The following is a 7,113-nucleotide window of genomic DNA, read 5'->3' on the forward strand; positions in this document are numbered from 1 at the left end:
CTCATTTACACCAGTTTTACCCTGCTGTAATGCCACCAACTTCCATTTACACTCACTTAAGTGAGGAAGGCCAGTACTGGTCCAGATCCCCAGCAAGTGTAAATCAACTCTGCCCCATTAAAGTCACTGGGGTGACGCTGATTTACAGCACCTGGTTCGCTGTTTCTAGGTCATTTCACAGCGACATGACCTTGTACGTTTCCAGCAACAGGATGTATTTCAAGTCTGGCCCCTTCTCTCTTCTGTCATGTTGCAATTTGATTTTTTACCTGGAGTAATATTCATGCCTGAATAGGCTGCAAACGAGCACAAACTATTTAGAGGGAATGGCGAGATGGAGCGGGGTATCGTGCTTGAAAATCTGCTTAACATGCAGTCCTGGTCTATGGCCTTATCCATTTCATGGCTTGAGAGGAACAAGTTCTGATATTAATTGACTCTCTCAGAGATTCTTATACAGAATATTTCATACCCTGGCCATAAACTCTGCCACTCTGCCAAGGGGAAATGAGAGCTTTCCTTTCTGGCATTATTAATGGGAGGTTGCTGCACAACTTAACTTCTTTTTCTTTATAACATGCTATCCTAGGCCTGGCCAGATCATTGCTATGAAGCTATTCTGCAGACAGTGCATTTTGCAAACACAGAACCAATGCTGTCCCTTGTCCGCTCCATCCCCTCTCTCTGCCCACTCCAGGCTGCATTAGCATAACGTCATGTTAATATGAGAGCATGGTTCCTTCGAGCAAAGCAACAGAGAGAGAGAGATTCCAACACAAACATCACAAAATACAAAGTGACTGTCTAGAAGGGAGAACAGCTGAAAGGAATCTAGGGGGTCAGAGTGTTCCACAAGCTAAATATGAGTCAACAGTTGGAAGAAGAAAAAAAAACCATTATTCTGGGAAGGTATTAAATGTATTAACAGGAGTGCTGTGTGAAAGACACAAGCAGAAATTCTTCTGCTGTTCTCTGCATTGATTAGGCCTCAGCAGAAGCAGTGTGTCCATTTCTGGGTATCACATTTCAAGAAAGTTGTGGCAAAATTAGAGAAGGTTCACAAAAGAGCAACTCAAATGATTTCATGGCCAGGGCATGAAATATTTCCATAAAAGAATCTCTGAGACAGTCAGTTAATATCATAGCTTGTTCCTCTCAAGCCATGAAATGGATAAAGCCATAGACCAGGACTGCATGTTAAGCAGGTCTAGAAACCACAACCTATAAGGGAAGACTGAAAGAACTGGGTTTGTTTAGTTTGCAAGAGAGAAGACTGAGACAGGAGGTGAGAACAACTTTCAAGTACCTAAAAGTCTATTTTGAGGAGGAGGAAGAAAAATTATTCTCTTTAGCCTCTGATGATAGGAGGAGAAGCAATGGGATTAAATTGCAGCAAGGGAGGTTTAAGTTGGACATCAGGAAAAATTTCCTCACTGTCTGTGTGGTTAAGTGCTGGAATAAGTTGCGTAGGGAGTTTGTGGAATCTCCATCATTGAAGATATTTAAGAGCAGGTTGGATAGGCATCTGTTGGGAATTAGCTGGATGGTGTTAGGTCCTGATGTGAGGGCAGGGGACTGGACTTGATGAATTCTCAAGGTCCCTTCCAGTTCTAGAGTTCTATGATTATACAGAACGCATTTCAGACTGGGGGAGGTCTTTGTGACAGCTGTGCAGCTGGGGGAAGGGAGGGAGAAGGCTCTTTAGCCTGGTTCCTGGCTCCCTACCTGCAGGAACTGGGAAGCTGACCATCCATGAGCTGGTGAGTTTCCTGGGTCCCCCAAGCAGCAGGGAGCTGGGAATTAAGTGGCAGCCCACTTCCCACCTCTCCTGCACTGGCGGTACTGGGAAATTGACCGCTCATGAGCTGGTCAGTTTCTCTGTCTCTCAAGCAGTGGGAAGCCAGGAACCGGGCTGTCTGCTGGTTCCCAGCTCCCCTGCCACACTGGGAGCCAGGAAACTGACCAGGCTTCAGGGGCTTGTCAGTTTCCCAGCTCCTGCAAGCCCATGGGAGTTGGGATCCAGGCAGCAGCCTGGTTCCCAGCTCACCTTGATTTGCATGAAAATTTGAGTTACGCTGCAAGAATAAGGAATGCAACCCCCACGTAACTCGAGGGCTTACTGTATAAATGTGAATACACTGACATAAAACCAGCAACATTTCAACATTTTTAATGAGGTGCATGAGGCTGAGACCCAGCAACTGATCATGCTGCAGCCCTCTTATGCAATTTCACTCCTCCCCAAAGAGGGCTCACCCCTTATTTTGTGCACCCCTGGTCTACAAAGCCTGAGAGCAGGAATCTTCACAAGCATGCAGGTCACCCAGAACTACGTGATTGGAGCCAAGCAGGAAAATTTAAAACAGATACATATACAATAAATTTCCCATTCCTGTGGCTTGGGGATATTTTACATGGAGTGGTGATAGCATCACATGTTTAAGCTTGGCCCACAGCCAGGCTATTAGAGTAAGCTGGTTACTTGCTGGCATACGACGCATGCACCAATCACATTACTGGTCTATTTCCCCTGTTTCCTGCTGCATGGAGGAAGGTTGCTGCCTGTTATCAACCACTCAAGACGTCAGAGGCCAAGGGAAGTATTCATAATGAGCATTAATGTTTGATCGCAGTTAAGAGCTGATAATGGTGTTATGCACCAGGGGCTCAACGGTATGGTGGTTTTCTGATTCAGTGGTTAACATACTGGACTTGTACAGCCCCTCATTACTAGATTCGAGTGCTCGTCTGGTGGCCCACAGATATACAAGGAGCTCAACTATCCCTGCTGGACCGTGGGCTTATTGGTAGAACTTTGGTTTTGGGCTAACTAATGGCAAACAGGGCTAGAAACTGGGCCTCAGGACTCCTGGTTCTATTTCCAACCCTCTGAAAATGTGTGCTTCTAGCCACAGGTCCTGGGATGGCTGAGTTAACGACTGCAGGCTGAACCTCTCTACTCCAGAACGTTCTTGTCTGGCAACATCCGTAATCCGGCATGATTTTAGTGAGCTGGATGACCACATATCACGGGCATGACCAAGTTTCCCGTGGTCTCGTAAAGTCTGTTTACAGCCATGAGCCTTGGCTGTCAGTGTCCTGTGCTGTTATTTAGCTGGAATTTACCCCTAAATGTCTTCTAAGAGCCCAGGAAGCAGCGGAAGTGTTGGTAATTCTGCTAGACAACACTGACCTCCCGTGATCCAGCAGCACCAGTCAGGTCCCAAGCTTGCTGGCCAAGAGAGGATCATCCTGTAGTGTAAGAGCATCTGGAACTTTGTGCATGAGCATGAGATAAAAGCCGTCTGGCTCTCATCTTAGGCTGTAGGCAACTCATTCTCTCTCTGTGTCAAAGGTCTAGACGCCACTAGATGGGACAGTGAGCCACATCTAGGTGTGTGGGTTACACTAGCACTACCCCAGTGGTCTAATTCCAAGCCTTTCATGTTACCCAAGTGTAATCCCAGAGGCACCAAGACCACCGACAGGGGAGAGGGAAGTCTCTACTCTACAGCTTGGCTGAGTTGGAGCTGACTTTTAGCTCATGCAGTAGGGGCACATGGCTTTAGCCCCTCAGGTCACAGTTTCATTCCCTCCTGCCAACAACAGAGGCAGATAACGTGGTACCGTAGGGTAAGGCACTGAACTGAGCGGTTCTGAAAACCTGGTTTCAACTCCTGACTCATTGCCCGATCTTGGGAAAGTTGCGTCTCTCTGTGTCTCGGTATCCCCATCAATAAAAGAAGAGGAATGATACTGACTCGCTTAAAATGGCTTTCTTGGCTTCCCGAATGAGTCCATTGCAGGGTGCTGCTAATGCTGGGGAAGACTGGTGCCGTAGTGGTACTTTCCTGTCTGAAAGGCAGTCTGACTCTTTTTCTATTAAGTGTAAGTATTCTACAAAAAGGGGAAAAAAAAGTACACAAGCTCAGCGAGCAAAGGATCCTATTCCCAGAGATTATGACAATCTCATGGTCCACTGGGGTGAAGGAGGGTCACGCCTGTGGCCTGCTCAGTGGCCTACAGTGGCCCTCATTGAGCAAAGGACGTTACATTAATTGACATATGCTAGACGAGGTATTGGAAGAAAGAGGGGTAGAGTTGTTATCGGTTCTTCATTCCCTGGTAGAAATAAGTAGGAATGTGAGGGGAGAAGTGAAGGAGGGAGCAGAGAAATTTGTTTTGATGCACAAGGGCCTCCCTTTGAAGCCCCTTGAGAGATCTCAATGAACCTTCCTTGATGGTGCTCTGCAGTCATCTCCTGAAGACTTCTACAGTAGGACACTTTCCCACACCAGCCAACAATAGCTTTGGACGTCAACATTGCGATAAACAAGCTGGTAGCATATGGGTTTGGGGGGGCTTTCGGCTGGGCTCTCTATGCCTTATGTTACCCTCCATAGCAAGATATCTGCTAAAGTCACCACTGCCCATCAGTGTTCCCTGTAAGCTGAGCACTTGGGTGGATGCCCAATAGAGGTTCAGGCACTGTCCAGAGGATTAGCAGAGCGCCCGCAGCTGGCAGCCTGTGTTTCTACAAGGGGGTGCACATTTGCACATCTCAGTGCACATAAAAAATTATTCCACCCACAGATGGAAAAATTAGAGGAATCACTGCCTGTCATACCCCCTTCTGCTGTGTTCTTCAGGTGATCTGCTCAGAGACCACTTGCACCTTTCTACAGCTGGACTGGAGCTGGGTCTGCAAAACCTCTCTCCCCTCAGGCACAGAGATGCAATATCTCTTGTCTGTTCCAAGGCTGGGGCATGTTGTCAGCATGGTCAGGCAGGCGTTTGCATGTCAAAATGCAGAACTACACAGAGTGCACACCAGGCTGGACAGTCAGAAAAGGGCATTTGTAAAATCCACAAGGCTTTAAAGAGTAGCCGGGGGAGGAGGGGGCTTCCAGTCTCCGTGAACCTGGGACTGGAGAGTTCACAGTTCTGACCAGAGCAGTCACTGTTAAAAAACTCTTGCCCGGTACTATGTTTCTAATGAAAGATGTGCCAGGCCTCAAACAATTTTTTTTTAAACTTTCATAACTGATACAGCAAGCCAGAGCTCTGAATTGCCAAGCCTGGATCTGCTAGGGCTCAGCCCTGGATGAAATTTATCATGGATCATATAGGGTCACTAACCATCCCTTATTTTTTCCATCTGTTTTCAACAAGATTAGGAGCTGCTGCAAAAAGCAGCTGGAAATACCCCAGGTGAATGCAGATGAGCATTCATGATGATGATATTATTATATTAATGATTATATGCTTAATTATAATCAGGAGACATGGACAGTATTCCCTCTAATTTTTTCCATCCATGCGTATGTGGAATAAATTTTGCTTGTGCACCGAAGCATGTATTCATGTGAAACACATGTGGGCGCTCTGCTCAGCTGGGCAACATTTCAAACTCTCCCCATTGGCTTCCCAAGCACTCAGCATTACAGAGAACAGTGTGCATGGGGGGGAGGTGCAAAGGTGCTAGGAAAACAGACACTATGGGGTTCACCTTGATTCAGCATGATCCTCATAGCCTGGTAGCTAAGGAAGTAGCATCCGGATCCTTGAGCAAACAAAAACAAGGCTGGATTCCCTAGGAACAAGTTGGGTAGTTGACTATTGTGCTATGTGACTTGATTATCTTGGCAATTAGGCAGGCTAATATGATGAGTCATTACCCACATGCCACTGAAGTGGAATAATTGGGGTTTTGGAAGGGCAATTCTGGGGTTTGGAATACCCACACCCTCTGAAAATATGCTTGTAACTCTGAGAACAAGGCTGCGATGCAGGATGGTCAGGCAAAAAGAGAACTTCTCTGCCTCCCCAAGACTCAAGAAAATGTTAAAAGTTCATTAAGCCTTCCAGTGGTCAAAATTACTTGCCAATCGTTCTGAGAGTCCAGCTCCTACCTCTGCCTCATAGCTGTGACCTCACCACACCAGGAGGCAATATGGGGGAGGGATTCTTTGGCAGAGTTCCCTCTAAATTTTTACATCCCCGGGCAGAATAATTTTTGTTACCCAAGGCACATGTGGATGTTCACCACCAACAGAAACACATACGCCCCCTGAAGAGCAAGCGAGGGAGAGAGAAAGCAACAAAAAGATGTCCATTGATAACTAGGTGTGTATAGGAATGGACAGAACCATAGAACAGGAACCTTGGAAGGTCATCCCGTCCAGTCCCCTGGCCTCACAGCAAGGCCAGGCACCTTCTAGATGAGGGGCCAGCAACCTTGCCAAGGCGGAGTACAGAAATTTGACCTTCTGACCTTCCTGGATGATCCAAGTGCCAGTCCGAGTGCCGCTGTTACTTTTTAAAGTCACGCATAGTCCTACTTACAACAGCTTAATTAATAAATAAATGAAGACTCAGAGCTTTACCACTGAGGTGGTGGTTGGTCGCATTAGCTGGTCTTTTGTTAATCCACAGGTGGTGTGGCTTTGAGCAAGCTCTCGGCTGCATGGCAAAGGAGGGGTGGGGCTGAGCTCCCACCGCGCATGCCACTCTTGGCACCCAAGCCAGGGATTGTTGATCCCTGATCTAGATCATTCCTGACAGATGTTCATCTAACCTCCCCTTAAATATCTCCAGCAATGGAGATTCCACAACCTCCCTAGGCCATTTACTCCAGCGGTTAGCCATGCTGACAGTTAGGAAGTTTTTCCTAATGGCCAACGTAAACCTCCATTGCTGCAGCCGAAGACCATTACTTCTTGTCCTACCCTTAGAGATTAAGGACAATAATTTTTCTCCCTCTTTCTTGTAACCAACCTTTTAGGTACTTGAAAGTTGTTATCCTGTCCCCTTCCAATCTTTTCATTTCCAAACTAAACGAACCCAGTTTTTTCAGTCGTCCCTTGTAGGCCATGTTCTCTAGACTTTAGATCATGGTTGCTTCTCTTCTCCAGTCCTTCTCCAGTCCCTCCACTTCTTTCTTGAAATGTGGTGCCCAGAACTGGACCTAACACTCCAGTTGAGGCCTAATCAGCTCAGAAGAATGAATAGACAGCCAGCTGGGTGGATGTTCAGACCTGTTTCCCAACTCCCAAGTTTGAGGATGTCTAATTTCAGACTGCAACATCCCATTTGGACCCATCTCTAATCCCT

Source organism: Carettochelys insculpta, chromosome 29 (assembly GCF_033958435.1).
Source record: "Carettochelys insculpta isolate YL-2023 chromosome 29, ASM3395843v1, whole genome shotgun sequence".
NCBI lineage: Eukaryota > Metazoa > Chordata > Testudines > Carettochelyidae > Carettochelys > Carettochelys insculpta.